The 25,105-nt window shown below is 34.1% G+C and overlaps 1 long non-coding RNA gene across 1 annotated transcript in view; it reads left to right on the top strand.

Moving 5' to 3' along the window:
- LOC143252410 (uncharacterized) overlaps positions 1-25,105 on the top strand; it is a 102,541-nt gene that overhangs the window by 48,354 nt on the left and 29,082 nt on the right. The window lies entirely within an intron of this gene.

Consider the following 25,105-nt stretch of genomic DNA (forward strand, 5'->3'; position numbering starts at 1 on the left):
TTTTAATGAATATATGATTGAACTAATTTCAATTTACAAAAATATCAGAAATACGAAAGTAGCTTATCTCTTTTTATATGTTTTCTTTCTTTAGCACATGTACACAGTGAACGGAATCCTTTTTTCTGTTAACTCCATCAGTTTCTGAACACCTTGTACATCATCTGGAACACACAGTCTTCACTCGTATAATGAATAACCCGATGAAACTAGCATGAAATAAACAGATGACGTCACTATAGGGACAACAACAAAACGAGGCATACAATGAACACAAGCTTGCAGTTACAATTTTACCATTTTACAAATACTCTTTAGTTTAGTATAATATATCACGTGAATGACAGCAAGTTTCACCTATTAAAACAGGATATGGGCTACATTTTAAAACAGGATATGGGCTACATTTTTCTTTTATATATATTTACAAACTTTGAAATATATTAGTCTGTTATTTTAATATTCAGCATTGGTACCTTACTTAAAACACTGTATCATTTAGTATTTTACTGTCCCACTTATGTCTTGACTTCCACATTTAGTACATTACTGTTTTAATTACATCATTACTTGTACATTTAGTATATTACTGTCTTAATTACATCATTATTTGTACATTTAGTATATTACTGCCTTACATTACATCAGTACTTGTACATTTAGTATATTACTGCCTTACATTACATCATTACTTGTACATTTAGTATATTTCTGTCTTAATTACATCATTACTTGTACATTTAGTATATTACTGTCTTAATTACATCATTATTTGTACATTTAGTATGCTTCTGAAACCATATAAGTAGAATTGTAACATTCTTATCTCACAATAAATATTATTTCATACATTAGTTATTTTTACGTTTTGTAAATAATATAAATTGTATAATGTATGTTACTGATATTCCTTCGTCATGAGGTATTTGCTGTATTTGTATATAAAGAGATATAGGTTATTTTCACTGAGGATGCAAGTAATTATGTCGTATAAAGTACATTTACAATGTTTAACTTTTCAAAAGAACGTAAAGTATAACTTCAGTAGAAAAGAACATTTAGGAAGTTTGCGTCACAAATAATTGTAACAACTCGTAAGAGTTGTATATGATACATCTAAAGGGAATATTATTGGATATTTCAGAGCATGATGTTTTTCTCGTTATACTATTTGTGATGTGCGGTGTGATTGGTTGCTTAAACGAAAGGCTCCACCTACATACAAGAAAATGCACCATAGAAGCCCTGTAAAAAAAAAAAACAAAAAAAATCACCATGTTTTTTTCCTAACCAGGCAGATTTTAAACTTATTTCATATTAGAAAATACAGATTAGTAGTCTAACAACGCATTAAGTAATTTATAGTTGGGTATCAGTGTATTCGATTTACACAAAAGTGTAATACAGTAGACACTATAATAAACCGTACAAATGTGCACAATTATTAAATTTACTTTTACATCTGCAGACGTCTGATAGGCAAAAATACTTTGTATTTTCTTTATCGGACTGATACCTAGCTTCTAACACTTCGGTAAATGTTTTCTACAAATGTAAATGTTAATAAACACTAAACCAAAACCTGTTAAAGATTCATATCTTTTTGGATACAGCTAATAATCACGAAAAACTATATGAACGTTACCTGAAAAAAAAATCGATTAGGAATTTAATGTGACGAGATAATTACAACAAAACATTAGAAACCCTGAATAATTACCGTACAAGAAAGCATTAAAAACACGAGTTAGTAATAACAACTGAAAAAATGAACGGGCACTCAGGTGGAATTAGGCGAAAATAGGCGAATAATTTAAAATACTGCTGTTCACAATATGTTGGTTTCAAACAATGTACTAACTTCTTGTGCACACTGTTATAAATTGTTTGTTTCATGTCTCTGTACACACTAACTTAATACAACTTTTGCCCTAACGTGTGCTCTGGTTGCCATTTCTGTGTATTAAATACCATTTCCCTGAATGCTGAGTTTCTTTTCGTATTAATGATAAGTTGATTTTTGTTATTTTGATTTATTTGCATTTTAACGATGTGTTGGTTTTGTTCTGTTCTAACTTGCTGGTATACCAACGTGGAATTGGTTTTGTTGGTTTCTTCCATGACTATTGAATATGGAAAATAAGAACATGCTCTTCGTTCATCGAGCTTTTAATTCTGTCTCATATATAACAAAGCTAGGCTGGTCGGTTGGTTTGGTGTTTTACGGCGCAAAGCAACTAGGCTATCTGCACCAAAAAAGTTAGGAAGTTAAACTTACTTTAAGCTAGCATCATTGTAGTGCCATTTGCCTCAAATATATAACTGATAACATACTATACTGTGTTTTAAGCTCATATTCGATAATATACTACCAGTGTTTGAAGTCTACGTTAGACAACGTCCTATATTGTGTTTTAAGCCTATATTTGACAATATAATACATTAAGTTTAAAGCTTATAATTCGTAATATTTTATTATTTTATAGTTATTAGGCTCACAAAGTTGGTATATTTTCAGTGTTTGATTTCTTTATTAAATGCAATTATACACGTACTTTTGGTCTGAGTGAAGAGATTAATGTAACAGATGAAGAACCTCCAAATGAACCTGATAGATCCTTTCCTGCTAGATACGGAGAGTCAGTCATTCTAAGGAATCATTATATTCTCTCTCGTGTAAAATGATGTTATACCATATGCATTGTACGAATTGTTTATCACATCAGCTACTTTGAGCCTTTCATTTTTGAAAGAAAGGTGTCAACAAGAGGCCGTTATCTCAAGTCTTCAAGATGGATAATAAAACTCCTTTAGAAGGTTTTCATGTAACATCCTGGTTACTGATATTTATCAATAATGATTCCCAGAGCTTGACAGAGGTACTGTGAAACATGTCTGGATAAGACTGAATCAATGAGGTCCATCTACTATGTTGGTACCATTGTTTCGCCAAAAAGAGTGGTTGATGTTCTATCTGGAACGAACCAAGGTGCTGCAGTAAACACTGTTGAGAGTAGCGACTGACTAGGAATATCATGAATCATTAAGAATCAAAATGGACAGTAAATAACGTTTATTAAGAGTTTTTTTTGTCATTCTGTTTTCCCCGAGATAACTTCCTGCATTCAACCAGACGAAGGACTATGTCTGCACTTTTACAGACAATGGTTTCTTTTACCTACCTAGCAGACCCGTTGTTCATGAAAGGATCTCCTTGGTACCTCAAGTGTGTGATGTAAAGATGAAACGATGTAAAGTTAAAAAAATGTAATATGAAGTAGTGTGGAACACTTTACTTCCAAGTAAAGCAGCACAATGACTCTTGATAATTCTTGATAATCCTTAAAGTTAACGTCTTTGTGATTGAAAATCTATCAGAGCATCTGACCCAGTGAAAAACAGAGTAACTCGTAGAGGCAATTTCAAATATGTACAACACGGATCAATGAAAATATAATATTACTGCACAGTACTTGCAGATGGAAATGATTTTCTTAACCTTCATGGCCAAGTATATCCAGACATGTTTGTGACAGATCTTTCACACGAATCTAAAGGTTTTCTCTGTGTGAATCAGTGAGATACTACATAGGAATTAGACACGTAGCAGCAAGCATATTCAAGAATGACCGCTACAAACCTCAACAATTAAATATAGAATTGTTTGTTTTTGGTGAGCCAACGAGGAATCACAAGGTAACCATAAACATAGCAACTCAATCTGAGGCTGTGTAATTCACTTCAAGGCAGTCTTAGATAGACTCAATGTCTTACCAAATTTTCCACTATTTGGTAGGTTCAGAATAGCCCGAGAGTCGGACTTCTTCAAGTATTATCAGAAATTGTAATTTTGCAAAGTCCCATACAACCCAAAATGACATAATACATTGATCATGGATACCAGTTAGACTATTAATACAGAAAGGAGGCGACCACAATGATGTCTTGGATAGGGAAAGAAAGTGAAGCACCTGTGTGCATGTGCACAGCTTGAGCATTGTCATCAGACGTGTCTGTACTCTAGAGAATTAACAGGGCTTCGATTATCATACTGTCCAGGAGTTTTAACAGGATAGGAGACAAACAATACAGTTGCAACTCCAGGTAAGGTAGATTAGAGACGCAACCTTCTCTTTGACGTGTGTTTTCACAACTTGAAAGAATATACGATGCAATACGATATCATTTATTTAAATCTACTAATGTTTGAACGATATGTCTAAAATGTATGATTATCGGTGTCTTGGATGTATGGCTTTCTATGGTTAAGATTATGGTGTTCTCTCATCTTTTGGTTTCAAAATCACCAACTTTTTCTGAAACTTTTCCAAGTTTCTGTTATAAGAAATAATCTTTCCAGATCTGTTGTTTATTATTTAGTCAGAATACCATAAATGCACTAAGAACGTAGCTTACTGTTGTTTTGTATTAAGCACAAAGCTACACAATGGGCTATCTGTGCTCTGCCCACCACGGTATCAAAACCCGGTTTCAGCGTTGTAAGTCCGCAGACATACCGCTGAGCCACGTAGCTTACTTTTCAACTTTCAAACAAGGCACGACATCTTGCTTCCACTTGTTCTTTAAGATTTTGGGTGCTAATTATTACAACGTCTTTCTCAGTTGAAAATGTATATAAATCAAAACCCAAGTCAAGCAAGTATATTACACGGATATAGAATTTGTTGACATCACTACGTCAAAAAGGAAAACGAATTACGCGAGAAAATAAATTGATGCGTATTAATATTAGATCACAAACAGGTTTCGCCATCCAAGTCAAATACTTACCGAACAAATAGGTAAAAAATCAAAACACGTTAGTTACGAAGACATTAGTTTGTTTTGTGAGAATAATCGAAGACCTAATTTAAGTATTTTTAAGCTCTTTCTAAGTAATAATAGTAGCAGCATGAACGGTTATATTTTTTCTAACAATTACTTAGACCAATGTCATTAAGAGCTAAAATGTAAGCTTTTCTCTGAACGTTGGTAGTATTACCATTTTCGCTGTTTTCATTAAATTTATAGATGACCATCGAACGTGTAAACGAATCACATGATAATGTTTACGTCCACTTTCGAGCACACGCAATTTCAGAAAACTGCAATATCTTATTTCTAGGCGGCTTAATGAGATGATATAAAATGGTTGTAACGATGCCAAGCTAATCCATTAATAAAAACTTGACTGTACGACCATAATAAATCAATGGATAAATAACTTCAGTGACCCGTAGATGGCGCTAACATATGTTTCTGATCCATGTCTATAGGGTGCCCGCTACCACTAACGCAGCATATCTCTTTGCACTTTATTGAATGTTATTTTGTTGTAGATACGCTATTGAATTACAAATAGGCTTAAATACTATGGTAATGTACTTGTAACTAACGGAACCCTGTGCACGAAGCAATTGCTTTCCACTCTACGTTATTACAAGAAATCGCTTGCAATTTTTTTACAGTTTTAGATCGTTTGTGGAGGCCCTGAAATATGATAGAGGATTATCAGAGAATGACAAAAAAAAAATCCAGTTTCACTACACCCTTGTGCAAATTAATTGAAACAAGATGGAAAATTACGATTTTTTCAATTTTTTGCGTTTTATTTCTGAGAATCCAAAAATTACTCACAATTTAATACATGATATGACCGCCTTTATTTTTCAGAAGATCATTAATCCGCCTTGGCATCGAGTCCACTAATTGACTGCAATCTTTACTAATTTTTGGATCGCGGTACCACACCTCAATTATGGCCTCAATTAGCTTATCTTTCGTAGTACAGTCTTTTCGCCGAAGTTTTTCTTTACAAATCGCCCAAAGATTTTCAATAGGATTTAAGTCCAGAGAGTTTCCAGGCCAGTCCAGCACCTTTATTCGCGTTGTAGTCATAAAATTCTTCACAAGCTTCGATGTGTGGCACGGAGCCAGATCTTGCTGAAAAATACCTGATCCATCTGGAAATCACTTTTTCAATTCTGGAACGACTCTTCTCTGCAAAACTTCGATGTACTGTGGTCCTTGCATTATATCTTCTACGATATGTAAGCCTCCGACTCCATAGTAGCTGAAAAAGCTTTGAAACATCTTCTTCAAGGGATGTTTTACGAACTGATTAATGTGAGGTTCTCGAAGTTTCTCACCTGGAGATCTGCGAACATGCAGACTTCTTTGACCCTTACGAAGCAATGAGTCTCGTCACTGAATAACACCTTCCTCCATTGTTCTTGCGTCCAGTTTTTGTATTTCAGACCCCACTGATACCGTTTTTTCTTCATTGAGTTGGTAAGTAGTTGTTTTTTTGACTGGTCACCTTGCCCTTCTAACGTAATTTCAAATGACGTAGTATTCCTCAAATTTTTTTCATATGTTCCAAAAATAGATCGACCGTACTGCAAAACACAGCTAATGACGCCGTCTGTGTGAAAAAATGACTATTAAAGGAAATCAGCGGGTCCAGCGAGCTTACATCGGCCTCCATGCTGAAAATATTGTAAAATGACCATTTGTTTCAATTAATTTGCACAAGGGTGTATGAAATGAAGGTGAGAAGCAGTTCCAGAGTAAGGTGAATTCAGTTGCAGAATACGGTGAATTATGAAGAAAAAAAGACGGAATAAGTTGAAAATTGTATCTTTGATTTGTTTATCGACATTTAGGATCTTTTTAAAATTTATGATGCATAGATTGTTTTAAATACTAGTATTAGGACAATTTTATAGCATCTATGTTTATATTTTAATTTGTGATATCTACCAGTCTGCACGATACGCTTGTAAAATGTTTATTATAGAACTATTTATGTTTGGCATACCAATTGTTCAAAATATTTCTCTTTATTCTGGAAGTAAATTATAGTTTCTTTTCCAAGACTGCATTTAATGTAAAACAACAACAACAATGAAATAAAATAACTATTCTTCTTGAGCACAAGTTCTTATTTCCATTTACACGTTATAACAGCAGTGATTTGTTACAATTTTACTCTACATATAACAGTAATACATCTGTTAATCTTTAACTACAGACTAGGTGAGATGTAAAAACATTACAACCTTTAACTACATGTTAGATGTTACAACAGCACAACTTTTAACCTTTAACTACTGACTAGGCTAGATGTTACATCAGTACTACTGTTAAACTTCAACTACAGATTAGGTTAGATGTAACAAAAGTCTACTGTTAACCTTTAACTACAGACTGGTTAAGTGTAACAACAGTTCACTGTTAACCTTTAACTACAGAATAGGGTAAATAACGACAGTCTACTGTTAATCTTTCACTACAAATTAGGTTAGACGTTGCAACAGTACTACTGTTAACCTATATCTGTAGACTGTTAAATGTAACAACAGTACTACTGTTAACATTTAACTACACTAGGTAAGATGTAACAACAGTCTACTGTTAACCTTTAACTACAGACTAGGTTAAATGTTACAACATTACTACTGTTAACTTATATCAACAGACAAGGTTAGATGGAACAACAGTCTACTGTTAACCTTTAACTACAGAATAGGGTAAATAACGACAGTCTACTGTTAATCTTTCACTACAAATTAGGTTAGACGTAGCAACAGTACTACTGTTAACCTATATCTGTAGACTGTTAAATGTAACAACAGTACTACTGTTAACATTTAACTACACTAGGTAAGATGTAACAACAGCCTACTGTTAACCTTTAACTACAGACTAGGTTAAATGTTACAACATTACTACTGTTAACTTATATCAACAGACAAGGTTAGATGGAACAACAGTCTTCGGTTAACCTTTAACTAAAGACTAGGTTAGATATTACAATAATCTATTCTTAACGTTTAGCTACAGTTTGTTTGTTTTTTGAATTTCGCACAAAGCTACTCGAGGGCTATCTGTACTAGCCGTCCCTAATTTAGCAGTGTAAGACTAGAGGGAAGGCAGCTAGTCATCACCACCCACCGCCAACTCTTGAGCTACTCTTTTACCAACGAATAGTGGGATTGACCGTAACATTATAACGCCTCCACGGCTGAAAGGGCGAGCATGATTGGCGCGACGGGGATGCGAACTCGCGACCCTGTTTAGCTACAGACTAGGTTAGATTTTACAACAGTATTTCTTTTAACCTTTAACTACAGACTAGGTTAGACGTAACAACAGTCTACTGTTAAACTTTAAGTACAGTAAAAGGCTAGATGTAACAACAGTTGTCTGTTAACTTTTAACTATAGACTAAAATAAATGCAACAATAGTCTTCTGTCAATTTTTAACTACAGACTAAGTAAAATGTAAGAACAGTACTACTGTTAAGATTCAACTACAGACTAGGTTAGATGTTACAACCGTACTACTATAAACCTTTAACTACAGACTAAGTTAAATGTAACAACAGTGTACAGTTAACCTTTAATTACAGACTAGGTTAGATGTTACAACAGGACTACTGTTTACCTTTAACTATACTCTAAGTTAAGTGTAAAAACAGTCTACTGTTAACCTTTAACTACAGACTGGGTTAGATGTAACAACAATACTATTGTTAAACGTTAACTACAGACTAGGATAAATGTAACAATAGTACTACTGTTAAGCTTTAAATACAGACTATGTTAAATGTAACAACAGTAGTACTGTTAAATTTTACAGAGACTTCATTAAATGTAACAACAGTTTACTGTTAATCATTAAATACAGAGTAGGTAAGATGTTACGACAGTACTAAACTTATCCTTTAACTACAGACAATGTTACATGTAACAACAGTCTACTGTTAACCTTTAACTACAGAGTAGGTTAAAAGTAACAATAGTCTACAGTTAATCTTTAACTACAGATTAGGTTAAATGTAACAACAGTCTACTGTTAATCTTTCACTAAAAACTAGATGAGATGTAAAAATAGCACAACTGTTAACCCTTAGCTATACACTAGGTTAGGAGTTGCAACAGTAGTACTATTAACCTTTAACTACAGACTAGGTTATATGTTGCAACAGTACTACTGATATCCTTTAACTACAGACTAGGATAGATGTTACAACGGTCTACTATTAACCTTTAACTACAGACTAGGTTATATGTTGCAACAGTACTACTGATATCCTTTAACTACAGACCAGGATAGATGTTACAACGGTCTACTATTAACCTTTAACTACAGACTAGGTTATATGTTGCAACAGTACTACTGATATCCTTTAACTACAGACTAGGATAGATGTTACAACGGTCTACTATTAACCTTTAACTACAGACTAGTTCAAATGTAACAACAGTCTACTGTTAACCTACAATTCCATATTAGGTTAGATGTCACAACAGTCTATGGTTAACCTTTAACTAAATAATAAGTTAAATTTTACAACAGTACGACTGTTAACCTTTAACTAAAAACTATGTGAGATGTAAAAATAATACAACTGTTAACCTTTAACTACACATTGGGTTAGATGTAATGACAGTTTACTGTTTACCTTTTTACTATAGACTAGGTTAAGTGTAACAACAGTCTACTGTTAATCTTTAATTACAGAATAGGTTAGATATTCCAACAGTACTACTGTTAAACTTTAACTATTGACTTATTTATATTTTACAAAAGTACAACTGTTAACCTTCATCTTCAGACCAGGATAAATGTGACAAAAGTGTTACTGTTAAAATTAAACTACGGACAGGTAAGATGTAGACACAGTACAACTGATAACTTTAACTACAGACTAGGCTAGATGTAACAACAGTAATAGTGTTAACCTTTGGACTCCAGATGAGGTTAAATGTAACAACAGTCTACGGTTTAATCTTTAAATACTGATTAGGTTAGATGTTACAACAGTACTACTATTTACTTTTAACTATCGACTCGGTTAGATGTTACAACAGTACTTCTGTTAACGTTTAACTACTGACTAAGTTACATGTAACAACAGTCTGCTGTTAACCTTTAACTACAGACTAGGCTAGATGCCACAACAGTACTACTGTTAATCTTTAATTACAGACTACGTTAGATGTAACAACAGTGTACCGTTAATCTTGAACCACAGAATAGATTAACATAAGAACAGTCTATTGTTAATCTTCAACTACAGACAAGGTTTTATGTTACAACAGTAGTACTGTTAAATTTTACATAGAGACTTCATTAAATGTAACAACAGGCTATGGAACGGGCTTGGAGATAGCGTTCCAGTTGTTTGTTTTTGTTTATATTAAGGTTACTGTCCTATATATTCAAAAATATATTGCTATCAGCAACAAAGTGCCACGCTTTGAAAACCTCGTAAGAAATAAACAGGAACAAAACAGTCATTAAACTTAAATTGGTTTATGAACATTTGAACATTTCAAATTCAAAGAAATTTCATTTCATTAATGGATGAAAATCTATTTTTTGTAGGCCATGTAGGGTTTATGCAACTTTTAGTTGGGTTGTAATGTTTTTATCTTTTCCAAATGTTTCGTTTATATATCATTAAAACTAATTATAAAAATTTATTTTGGCCACCTTCACCTTTATTCTTAAATAAATAATTACTGTGAGGGGTGCGAGAACATATTAAATTTGTTTTAGGGGTGCGAGGCATAAAACGTTTGGGAACCATTGCACTACAGACTAGGTTAGATTTAACAACAGTAATACTGTTAACCTTTAACTACAGACTAGGTTAGATGTAACGACAGTCTTCTGTTATCCTTTAAATACAGAGGAGGTTAGATATTACAACAGTACTACTGTTAAGCTTTATCTACAGACTACGTTAGATTTAACAACTGTACTAATGCTAATCTTTAACTACAAACTAGGTGAGATGTTAGAACAGTACAACTGTTAACATTTAACTAGACACTACTTTACATTTTACAACAATTCTACTGTTAAGCTTAACTACTGAGTAGGTTAGATGTCACAACACTACTTCTGTTGACGTTTAACTACTAAATAGGTTAAAGGTAACAAAAGACTACTGTTAACATTTAACTGCAGACTAGGTTAGATGTAACAACAGTACTAATATTAACCTTTAATTATAGACTGTGTTAAATGTTACAACAGTACTACTGTTAAACTTTAACTATGGACTATGTTAAATATAACAATAGTCTATTGTTAACCGTTAACTACAGACTAGATTAAATGTAACAACAGTCTACTCTTAATCTTTAACTACGGACTGGGTTAGATGTTAGAACAGTATTAAGTTACTAACGAATGAAGAGTGTTTACTAGAAACCTCACGACCTTTTTAGCCTTTAACCTCGGATTAGATGTGGTGTCACAACAGTAATACTATCGTCCCATAATTTTGTTGTTTTTAGGTTCTTTTCTAATTTCGCGCAAAGCTATATGAGGGCTATCTGCGCTAGCCGTCCCTAATTTTGCAGTGTAGAACTAGAAGGGAGGCAGCTAGTTATCACCACCCAGCACCTACTCCTGGGCTACTCTTTTACCAACAAATAGTAGGAATGACCGTCATATTATAACGTTTCCACGGCTGAAACGGCAAGTATGTCTGATGTGACTGGCATTCGATCCCGCGAACCTCAAGTTGTGAGCCGAGCGCCCTAACACAAGGTAATATAGGCCACCACCCAATAAACAGACTTTTCTCGAAACATTGCAATAAGTGTATTTTATTATTTTAGTTGGTTTATAAGTACAATCTGTCGACCTTTACAGCACATCTTTTTCTAACCATTGGTTCGGGGTCTTTGTGCAAATGACTAATGGACATTCTAGAGTAGTTTGTGTTAGCAATGAAATAACCTTGTTTTCAATGTCACTGTTTGTTTTGTTTGTTTGTTTTGGAATTTCGCACAAAGCTACACAAGGGCTATCTGTGCTAGCCGTCCCTAATTTAGCAGTGTAAGACTAGAGGGAAGGCAGCTAGTCATCACCACCCACCGCCAACTCTTGGGCTACTCTTTTACCAACGAATAGTGGGATTGACCGTCACATTATATCGCCCCCACGGCTGGGAGGGCGAGCATATTTAGCGCGACGCGGGCTCGAACCCGCGACCCTCGAATTACGAGTCGCACGCCTTACGCGCTTGGCCATGCCAAGCCTTCAATGTCACTGACCTTCCCTATTAGTTAGTATTAATATACTGCAATGCCTTGAATGATGCATCATAAATGTGGATTTTAAACTAGGACAATTACACCTGTCCCCAGGTGGAACAGCGGTGAGTTTACATTTAAATTCGGGGTTTGATTCCCCGCGGTAAAAAGAGCAGATTATTCTACGAGGTTTTGCTTTAAATCAATCAACACATTCACCATCGTTGTAAGACGGTAGGTATTTTGTTGTTTACAACTTTCATACATGGTGTGACTAAAGAGGGCCACCATGGCCTTGACTGAGGAAAGATGACTGACTGCTTTTACCTTCACACTAATTCTATCGATGTCGATAAACGTAAAAAAAAAAAAGGTTTCGTTGCTGTTTTTATCGAGGAAATTTCATAACTTGCTTGAAGTTGTATAATTAATAGCTGCCACTCCCGTTATGATTCGATCAATTTCAATGTATGTGAGAACCTAAATCAGATATCCTCACTCTGATAACACAGGTCCGCGATTGTTTTATTGCCCTCAAATATCTATATGTCCTACAGTAATTACTGTACCATGAATCAGAAAACGATATCAAATTTTCTCCATCACGTACAGATTTTTCACAAAAGTTCATATGCACTTTTACATAAGTGAATCACTTTTATTGAAATCGGATCGCATTTTGTTATACTTTAAAATGTTGACAACCACTGGCTATTAATTTCTCCAAATCAATCGCGACGTGAATACCCTTATCGATCATTCCATACCCCAAACATAACAATAACAAATGTTCATTACGGTTAACAAAATAATAACTTGATCTAAATAAGTTTTTCTTCTTCCTGATTTATAAAGAATCCTTACGTTATAAGAAAAAAAAAAATTTAAAATCTGTGTTGCTGAATTATGGAAAACCAGTTATTAAAATCAAAACATCTTTTATGAAGTTTAAATTCGCAGGCCTGTGTATAATAATAATTAATCAGGGAGTGGAGATATAAATGTAAGTGAAGAGATTATGTCATTTCCATGGTAGACAAGCTTGTTCTTGTTGGACATGCATGATTGGAAGACTTTGTAAAAGTATACCTAAAATACACTCTCGGCCCACAGACATATATTGCTAGAAACCGGACTTCCATAGATGTAGCAGGAAGAGCTCAGATAGCCCTTTGTATAGTTTTATGCTTAATAACAAATAAAAACAACAACACACTCCTGTATAATATATTGGTATTACACTGATGTAAAAAATAAAAATAAACAGTTACGTGTCATATGGCTTGCAGTTTACTCGCTATATTGTACGTCAGTTTGTCTTCTAACGTCGTCTTGTCTGCCACTGTAACTCATGTATACCCAGAAACTGAATAGTTTTGGATCTGTATCTTTCGCTGCAGGTGAAGTCAAGGTTTGTAAAATATTGTACACGTATGTATTCTGTCTATTTTTAAGAGTCTTGAATGGAATGCTTGACGTCCACTATGGCGACGTTGATTGAAACATCAAATTTTGCAAACGTCACGTGCAATACATGTGTGTTAAACAGCTTTTATTAGTTTGTTACTAGAGCCGGCATGGCCAGGTGGTTAAGGCAGTCGACTCCTAATCTGAGGGTCGCGGGTTCGAATCCCCGTCACACCAAACATGCTTGCCCTTTCAGACTTGGGGATGTTATAATGTGACGGTCAATCCCATTATTATTTGGTAAAAGAGTAGCCCAAGAATTGGCGGTGGTTGGTAATGACTATGTGCCTTCCCTCTAGTCTTACACTGCTAAATTAGGGACGGTTAGCGCAGATAGCCTTTTTGTAGCTTTGCGCGAAATTAAAAAAACCAACAAACAAATTTTTTAGTTTTACATTGACTTGACAAAAATACATATAAAACATGAAATAATAAAGGATAATAATGCCCATGTTTATGAAACATATACTTGCATAGTTTATGTCGTATGCATCATGTAATCTAGTTTGGGGAGGTGGTTGGGGCACTTGACTTACAATCTTAGTGAATCCTTGTCGCACCAAACATGCTCGCTCTTTCATTCGCGGGGGCGTTATAATGTTACTGTTCCTTGGTAAAGTAGTAACTCAAGAGTCGGCGGTGGGTAGTGATGACTAGCTGCCTTCCCTCTAGTCTTACACTGCTAAATTAGGGACGGCTAGCGCAGGTAGCCCTCGTAGAGCTTTGCGTGAAATTCAAACTATATGTGAATCTTATTTTTGAATGCAGTGCTTCTATACTGCTGGAAATATTTCTGGTAGAGTAATCAAAAGTCCTTGTTTTAAAGTATATACTTTCCAAAGTGTAGGGCGCAAATGATATCTTGGAAGAAGTGCAAGAGCGATTATAGTAAAGTGAATAGCATTTTGATATAATTTTATTAATGAAATTAACAAGTAGTTATTATAACAGGTATAGCATTTTAATGGGTATTCATTGGAGCTAATACGATACGTACCTAGATAAAAGTTTTACCAACAGTTTGTTATAAAGTTTGACAGTCTTGACAATAAACTTTAATACGAAACAGGTGTATAATATTATGTGCTCTAAGTTATTTTCTTGCTTCAATCTGAATAGTTAGAAAGAGAAAAAAAGATAATTGTAATTTATTTTGTATATTTAAGATGGTTACAAGACTGGTCAAATTGACCAGTTTCACATAAAATTAGGGTAGTGGAAAACATGGAGATTCGAGAAAAAGAAAAGGTTAGAAATTTGTTTCGGAGGTTTTAGAGATTTTATAAAATAAATTCGTGAATTTTTAGATGGAAAAAAGTGCTTATAATTTTATCATTAAAATCGCTTTTCCCTCGAAGCGATGAGTACTTTGCCTCCATTTTGTAAAACATTAATTTGTTTTAGTAAAAACACTTTATTACAAATTCTGATTTTTTCTGTAAAATATATAATATGTTTACTGAGAGACTGTCAAATGTTGTGAAGATACACAAATTACATCGGACAAAGTGTCAGTACAATCGTATCACAGTTTCACGATACGTTAATCGTATCGTATCGCTGTATCGCTACGCCCTTAGTATCCATGTGTTACATCTCATCACTTAACTCACTCTTTTCTCATTTAAAAAACAAAAGAGGGGAGAGCAAAGAACCATATTTATTAAAGGGAGCGTGGATGTTAAAAGTATGGGAAACACTGCCTTTACCTTATGTACACCACTGTGCTAATAGTTTCAGAAATATAACTCTACAAAGAAGTCTCCCGCTTAGACAGCGGTAAGTCTTCGGATTCACAACGTTAAAATCAGGGGTCTAAGTTTTCTCGGAGGACACAGCAGATAGCTTAATGTAGCTTTGCCATAAGGAAACACACACCCTACAAAGAAATTAAAGTATATGGGGGAAGAAAGAAACTATTATTCATAAATTTGCTCAACAACTAAAACACAATGTTTATCTTTTACATATATTTATTTTTGTTCGCGCACTGTTCCTAGGGTAGAGGTTTCGAATCTCGCAAACCTGGTTTGAATCCTCGCGATGTCATGAAATATATTCCCCTCATTTTATATTGTGCATCTGTCATGATAGCGACGTGACGGGCAAACCCTTAGCATGGATGATGGATGGTAAAGTAATGTTGTCTGGTTGCCTTCCTTCTAATCAGTAGTGCAAAATTTATGGGCAGCAGTATATAACGTTTATCTTCGCTGTAAATACAGAAATACAAATGTGGAAACATTTATTTTTTATCAAGTGATATTTCGAAGATATTTTAAATATTATAGTACTTTTGCGATATATATGAATCATTTAAATGTCTCCTTTACTGGGATATCTGTATGCCATTGAATTACTAACAGTAGCATTTAATTTATAATGAATATTTCTATTTTAAATCTGATCAGAAGTATACGTCATAAGCTGTTCGTAGTGATTTTTTCCCTCCTTGGACGTTTTGCAGAAATAATGAACATTGAATACTAGAGCAGAAGAAACTGATTAGTTCTTAAGCTAATTAAGTACTTTATCCAGATATTTAAATTTTGTCTAATGCTGTTAATAAGATAATAGAAACTTCTTCTCCAGCACATGCACAGTTAAACAGACATTCAGAACAACTTGCAGGCTATTCGAGAGAGGATTTTGCCCCTTTCCTGGTATTTTATTACCCTTACAAAAATCTCTTGTCCCTCCCCTGTCATTTATACTATTGTCCCTTATTGTCGTGGTTTATTCATCGTTTCCTAGCTTCGAACGTGTGTAAAGGCAGTAGGACTTTTCGAGTTGACACCGAGAGCAAGGCAGAGCTACGTACATAAATGTTAATTTTTCGCACGTGAAAAAAAGGCGACAGATGGCACGAGCCGATAATCACATAAGCAGGACCATCAAAAAACAAAACCAAATCCTACGTGCAACGTATACGAGGATTTTTCTTTTTTCTTTAGTAAGGCACGTTTATATCATTACTTCATTCAGATGTATGCCTCTATATGTTTTGTTTCACGCAAGAAAAGGCTTAATGAACTGAAGTAAGTCTAAACTATTTTTATATACTGTGGTTTAAACGGAGTTGCACCAAGAGTTCATCCAATATAAATCAGAGAAATGCGAGAAAGGAGTTTTTGTTTTGTTTTTCAAATAATCAATTTGTAAACTATTGACTGTTTCTACACCGAAACAAAAATCTAACTGAGACGAATGATTTGTAGCAGAAAGTCACGTTATTAAAAAGTTAGTAATCATATACCAGAGACATCGGAACCTTTACATATTTGACTTGTATAGCAACTGTAAACAGTATTATTATACTAATTATACTTTGAATATCTCATTGTAAAACTTGCATGTCTAGTCCCATATTGCAACTCCTTCTTACAGCACTGTAAACGAACATATAATATAAATTCAAGTCCCCCACTATGTCAGCGGTAAGATTATAAACTTAGAACGTTAAAATTTTGAATACTTTTCGTTCAAGTGGACAGGACGCTGACAACGTAATTTTGTGTTAAAACAAACAAACAATCCGTAAGTTGGGCACTTACCAAATTACAGCATGAAAGTACCATAAAATATCAGACATGTATTAAATTTCCGTTACTTATCAGTTAAACTGGTATGTAGCTGTCATATACCAACAATTTAAACACTTTTAACAAAAGTACTCGCATACGTTAACATGTACCAACTATTTATCGTAACGTAAAGGTTATTTAGTAACAAATACCAGACAGGAACTAACAGTTACCAAAACGAACACATAAATAAATAGCTAGATGCCTGCTAAGATTGTTTAATAGCATTTAACTAGATATTTTACCAGTTATGTATCGGTAGGAGTGGCGTAGTTGATAACTATTCAAATTTTTGAAATCCGTTTAGTAAATATGAGCGATTAGTGTATAATTGTATATTGTATAATGCATGTACCGTTGTGTGTGTCTCCTCCTGAAGAATATTAAAATATGAATGTTCCGAGATGAATTTTCAAGGTATTCTGGAAAAATATAAAAAAATAGCCCGCTATCAAGCACCAAAAACAAACATTTTAATATATTTGTTTTTGCTTTTCTGGTTGAAAGTATAGATAAATCGTATTTTTTGTAAAGGTAACTAAACTCTGGGTGACCAGTTTTCATTACAAAATTGGTGTCAAAGTAAGCCTGTTACCTGATGCATGGCCTTGCTGGGTCAGGGGGTCATTATGTCCTTTAAGTAATCAAGTTAGGAGAGTGTGTTTCACTTGTTGATGGAGGTAGAACCACAAACCGCCGTCTTTTTTTGACATCACGGGTAACGCTGTTTGTAGCTAAGTTAAACAACTTTTTTTGTCAGTGAACTTGAGTAGTAAATAGAAAAAAAGTATGTTGCATATAAATTACAATATCTCGACAAGTTTTTCATAAAATTGGTGTCCTTACAATGAAAACGTATAAACAATGCAACAAGTAAGACTGAAAAAACAAAGCCAAAGTCAGATGAGTAATTTGTAGTTATAATTTTCGTTATATATATATACACAGATTTTATAAATAACTCTTATAGATTTATCAATTATATATGAATATTTCGTAGTCATATATCATAAATTTAAGTTCAACGGTAAGCTCACAGACTTAAAACACTGATGGTTAGAATTTGTAGATTGCAAAGAACACAGATAGTTTATTTATAATTTTACACTAAAGCAAGCAATCTAGAAGTTAAGACTATTGTCATTTTTAAAGGTTATTTCACCAGAAAGAACCGAAACCACGTCCCTGAGAAGATATGTGTGTTTTCTTATATACAAACCACATGGGGTTGAGTCCACCGAGGGGAATCGAACCCCTGATTTTAGCGTTGTAAGTCCGTATACTTACCGTTGTACTAGCGGAAAACCCCTGAGAAGATCAAGTAAAAACATTAACAATGCGAAAAGAAATACGTGATAATGAATGGACGCAGGTTATTTTTGGTAGGACAATAAGTAATAATATTCTGCATATGTCTACCAATTTTAATCAAATCTAATCATTTTTGACTGAGTTATAGAATAAAAACAGAGTGAAAAACGGTCCCTATGTTAACTAATAAGGTCTATTTTTTCTACATATTCGTGACATTGCTGTCATTATGATCCTACTAAATCTAACCAATTCTAAGCTGGATCATTATACAAGCGTATACCAACTTTCCTTAAAATCTATTAGGCCGTTTTAGAGAAATCTTGCTGGAAAACAGACAAAGAAACATCCACACACACACACACACACACACAGAGGTGAAAACATCACCTAGATAACTGTCAAATAAGAACACACATAGTCTTTTTTGTTGTGTTTTACAATAATAATTTCCAGTCTGATCGAAGGATTTGCTTTGTTGAATTTCGTGCAAAGCTGTACGAGGGTTATCTGTTCTAGCCTTCTCTCCCCAAAAGTTGAATTAATAGACTAAAGGGAAGACGTTTGTGTGTGTGTTTTCTTATATCAAATCCATAAGGAGGGAAAATTCGTTTCTTGAGTATCTGGACTTGACGTGACACCTCAAATTTTCTTGAAAATTGGTAAAAAATATTTTAATAATACAAAATTGCTGTTAGTTAATCTGTCAGCCGATTAATCTGTTACACTATTGTTGATCAACTACTGAAAAAGTGAGTTATGTCAGCTTTGAGTTTGTATCTTAAATTTAACAGGAAATCAAATAAGTGATAGTTTGGTGTTATTTGTGAGTTAGGCTCGGTAAGCTTGTAGGACTTTTGATAAAAGAAATAAAATGTTTTCCTTTTTTGTTAAATGTACTGGACTTTTCAATTATTTACTCTGTTATTTACGTTTCATCGAAATTTCTGACCTAATTCTATTTTGTTTGCATACAAAATATGTTATATATGTAGTTATTCAAGCTCTTGACAATAACTGAGAGGAATTTTCCTTCTCCGACTGAGATATATAGGATGCCTTGTATATCCTGTAAATTGTAAATCTGTAGACTTTTTGTTAACACTTTGTTCCAAAGTTAAATTTCACTCTTATCAGATCATATACTAAAACAAAATTAAAGTTTTTTTTTTTCTGTCAATGATATCTTAAAGGTGAATGTGCTTCATTATAAAGGAATAACAACACGTATGTCATTCTATACACAAATATTTGGAAACAATGAAAACAAAATTTCTTCAGCTTTGAATAACTTATTCCGGTATCATTCACAAAATTATACTTTATAAACAAAATATTTTCGTCTGACTTTTGATCAAAAGAAGGGTAAAGTTATTTATAGCTGTCGATAACGAAACAATCAATTTCTTATAATCAACAACAACATACTTTTTGAAATATATATTTATTTAAATGATCTTTCTTACCGATAATTGATATGGAAGACGTTTCTGCGTGTATTTCTATTATGGTGTTTGTAGGACTACAAATTTCTGGTCAGTATTATTATGTTTTGTTTTACGAAAATAAAAGTATCCAAGAATTTTAATCAGTGTACAAACGTTATTCATAACTTACAGGAAAAACTGCTGAAAGCTATATTAAGCTCAAAATACAAAGAACTGAATGACTTATAAAAACAACAACAACAAAAAGATTCTCGACCATCATCTGGTTTTCTGCATTCAATCAGACATTTATGCACTCATACAATGTAACACTAATCGAATCGACAGCAAGAACGACAAGGAAAATAAGATCCGCCACAACAAAACTAAACTAGATAAACTTAGGTGCCAACAATGAAAACGACTCCAACACGATGAACCATCAACCAATCTCATAATTAACAGATGCGATGAACAATTAAGCACTGGAGAGATACATCTACTCAACAAAGGACTCAAGTTCGCCGTAATACTAAGAAGTACTCCATCAATCGAAATTAAAGACTGTCTGGAAAACTTGGCCAGAAGACGAGTGATCCATTATACACAAATCGAAAACACAAACTAAACAATGGAAAACAGTCACCAGAAAGAAGGTAACTTTGACAGCAATTCCATCGATAACCAACATTCTATCTTCAAAGGTAGAACTGAAAGTATTTATTTCCCCGAAACGTCCCAAAACAGTATCTTAAACAACTTTTTCAAAGAATTCTCACACAAAACCATCAACATAATTTCACAGAAAAGAAAGCTAAAAAGAAACCTTACACAGAAAGATATTAATTCTAAAAACAACCTAAAACAAGACGACAACATCAAAATTCTAAAAGCAGCTAACGCCAATGCAATAGTTATAATGAACACAAATAAGTACATTAAAAAATGAATAACATCTTATCAGATACAAACAAATTTAAACTAATACACACAAATCCAACAAAAACACACGAAACCAATTAAACAAAATGCTACTACACATGAAAAAATAAACAAAAAAGTTCAGAAAACTTTTATTTTTACCTACGCAAGACTGACCCATGCACACCAGGACTATACGACACCTCGAACAAACCCAATTGTCCATTACGACCCATAATGTCAACCTATGAATCATTGAACTACAATCTTGGTAAATACATAGCATGGCTCTTTTCTACTATGTATCATCAGCCGGCTCACTTTTAACTTTAAGTCTATTCTTGATCAACTAGGCCCGGCATGGCCTAGCGCGTAAGGCGTGCGACTCGTAATCCGAGGGTCGCGGGTTCGCGCCCGCGTCGCGCTAAACATGCTCGCCCTCCCAGCCGTGGTGGTGTATAATGTGACGGTCAATCCCACTATTCGTTGGTAAAGAGTAGCCCAAGAGTTGGCGGTGGGTGGTGATGACTAGCTGCCTTCCCTCTAGTCTTACACTGCTAAATTAGGGACGGCTAGCACAGATAGCCCTCGAGTAGCTTTGTGCGAAATTTCCAAACAAATCCAAATCCAAATCCTTGATCAACTGAACCATAAAGCCTCATTGGCCAGTTTTGATGTAATCTTCCTCTTCACAGAAGTCTCAACTACCGAAGCCTGTAAGATAAACATCATCATTAATATACATTATCAGCAACCAATTAACAACTCTTATAGAATTCATCACCATCAAAACTACCTTTATATTCAATGACCAAAACTACTTACAAATAAATACCTTGATAATGGGCAATCCCATGTCACCAGTTCTAGCCAACATTTTCATTACAAAGATTGAATCTCAAGCCATCAATTCAGCCTTACTTCCATAACTATACTGGTACAGATATATTGAGGGTACAACTGCTGAATTCACGTTTACAGAGCACACAGTTAGTGCTTTTCAACAGTATTAATTCTTTACACTCCAACATTAAATTCACCTGTGAACATGAAAAAACAAAACAAAAACTAACTAAATAGCATTTCTCAACCTCTAGATTACAAGAATCGATGCACAGTTCAAAACAGACATCCACAGAAATCACCCATACCGGAATATACATTCCCTGGAATTCAGCATATGAAACAAGACAAAAACACAATATTTTAAGAAAACAAATAAGCACAGCCACAAAACTATGCTCACCCGATAAAATTAATGATGAAATCAACCAAATAAAACACAACTTCATTAACGTCAACAAATTTCCTTCAAAAACCGTTGAAAAATTATACATACTCACCTAGACCAAGAACACAGTCAACAACAAACAAACGATAATAAATTCAAAGAGACAATAAACTATAAAACTGCTACATATCATATATTTCCGATATTAGCGAAAAATAGCCACCGTTTCGAAAAACACTTGCATCAAGAAGTAACATGCCAGTAAACACTACATTTGTTCAAAAACCGGGTACAAACTAATGTCTCTACTATGCAAAAACCACACTGACAAACGTAATACTAACATTATTTGTAAAATACAATGTAAGAACTGCCACAACTTTTATATTGGAGAGACAACAAAAAGATGTAAACCAGACTCAAAGATTCAAAGAACACAAGAAAACACCTTCATACGTTTTTGAACACTGCAAACCAAATAAGCACAACATAACCATAGAAAATACCCAGATACTAAGTAGGAAAACAAGTACAAACAAACGCAAAATCAAAAAAGCCTTACTTATACAACAACTCAAACTAAAAGTGAACCAATATGAAAGAACACCTTTATACCTATATTAATTAATAACCTAACATATACTGCAACGCCCCCTACAATCTCGTACCTCTTTACACTCTTGTTCCCAGCAACTATCAGATGCAAACTTTGTTAACCTGATGATGACCTAAGAAGGTCGAAACGTTATTCTGTACTTTATTTTAATTTAAGTTTTAATCCCCATACCAGCCGTCTTATCAATACATAACAACGTTTTATTTTTTCGCTACAGGATAACTATAAAGAAATTTTCTAAGTTCAACTCTTTATATCTTACAAACGGTTTATCAGAGGATGCTTGTGTTGCACACGATTATTAGGACAATTATGAAAATGCAAACACTACGGTTGTCATATGTTGCCACTAGGAATGCCACAATGGTTTCTTTCACATATTTTCTAAGGGTATAAATGCATCTGTCGACTGCAGTGTAGCTAACTCGTCCAACATGAAACTGACAAGCGTGTGTGTAAAGGGGGAAAATAGTGAAATGTTTTTACACCAAAAGATGCAACATCGAGAGAGCTCTCAGGGAATACCACATAATAAATAACACTTGAGAAGAAAGGCTACACTTGCCATCACGAGAAGAACAGTTCACGTTATGTTGCTCATTCCGTTAAAGCTGCATCGTGTCCAAGTACTGAATAAAACGGATTTAACCCGACGTGTTTACTTTGCTCTTGGCGAGACTGAAAAAAGATGACCAATGGCCTGCCAAAATCCTGTAGACTGATGAAGTACACTTCACCTTTTCTGAAGTGTCAGCATGTTCAACTGCATTATATAGTTGGAAACTAGTCCACATGTAACATTTCCCACATACTTCCACGATGTTAAGGTAGTAATGTGGTGTGATTTTACAGGTGACTTTGTTATTGGATCGTACTTTCTTGGACATTCATCAGCTCATGGACTGCTGCAAACGTTCATAGTGCCATACAATGTTCACAAACAATTTGATTCCCTCACTGCACCAAAGAAATGCGATAAACACCATGATTTTCCATCCACAATTGTTAGTGTTCTCTCTACATAATACTAGCCAGGTGAAATCTATTGCAAGAGCAGTTTCAGATAGAAGTAATATATCTGTAACCGTAATTGTGAGTGGTCACCTCTTTTATTGGACCTAACACCAGTGGATCCCTAGTTGTGACCATACCTGAATTCATGCTTGTTCCGTGGGAAGTTTTGTACAATTCAATTCCTCATGGATCTAAGAAGTACCTCGCATACCAGATGAGATGCGTATTGTTGCTGTAATCTCCTCGACACTGTTGAGATTGATCGGCTAATAAATCACACTGACGTCCATAATGTCAATACCTGACAATTTTAGGCATTTGCGTCCGCGTGATATGTTTGACATCCTTGTACAAGTTTATCTTTCTTTGTGATACCGTTTATGAGATATTATGCCATTTAACTGCAAAACGTTCTTCATAATATATCTGCTCAAAATTCATGTGAATAACGCGCTAAAATAAAAGTCAAATGTAAAGTTTGATGGCGTTAGATGTAACTCTCAATTATTCAACTTATTAACTTCTCGTGAAGTTAATCATGTTCTATCACAATATTACAGGTCCTGCGCTATCCTTGGAACTGTTTCCGTTGTCAGCGTTGGCCATGGTTATTTAACTGTTGCTGGACACCGCAATTTACGTTATTGTTTAGGCACAATTTGATTGGCCTCTTAATGTGATATCCCACAATACTTAGATCTCCTACATCAATAAAAATTCTAAATAACATATACAAAAGGGAGAGTTCTAACTGATACTGAGCTATAAAATTATTCATGTCACACCTTGACATGGGCATACCCCACCCCATATTTCAGACACAGATATAAGGTCAAAACGGTAAAAACTTCGGGTAGGTTAATTATTGAAGTATGCAACTAAGCAAAAGAACTAGTAAAGTGCATATCAATGACGTTCGTACATTAAATTTACGAGAATGTCATATTTAAAGTATAACACTTGCATGAAAATTTATGAAAATTACTCGAACATATTTAAAAAAATATATATTCTATACTAGTTACAGAAGGGTGAAATAAGCAGTTATCAACCATTGCGAAATATAACTTAGGCAGTGGTTGAGCGTATTATGAATATGTGTCTGAAGCTAACATATTATACTTTTAAACCCCGATTCACTTAATAATGAAACAAGACTAGTAACTGATTAATAAAAAGTAATAAAAGTTATGAATTGCGAGTACGAAATAGTAAAACTATCTGGAATGTGAAAATTAGCAAGTCATCTAACATCCACACCTGATATAAGGTTACCATGGAATGCATTGTAATTAGAAATATATTATGACATTGTCTGGTATCAGTTTGATAGTGTAATACTCCCAAAAATTTAACACTTTTGGGTAGGATGTGTAGCAGCCCTTTTCCAAGCAAAATAATGATAGCGTTAAAAATTTAGAATTTCCAAAGTGTATACATCTGCTGTACTTAATGACATTGGAAAACAAAGAAA

The sequence above is a fragment of the Tachypleus tridentatus genome, chromosome 6 (genome assembly GCF_004210375.1).
Source record: "Tachypleus tridentatus isolate NWPU-2018 chromosome 6, ASM421037v1, whole genome shotgun sequence".
In the NCBI taxonomy this organism is placed as follows: domain Eukaryota; kingdom Metazoa; phylum Arthropoda; class Merostomata; order Xiphosura; family Limulidae; genus Tachypleus; species Tachypleus tridentatus.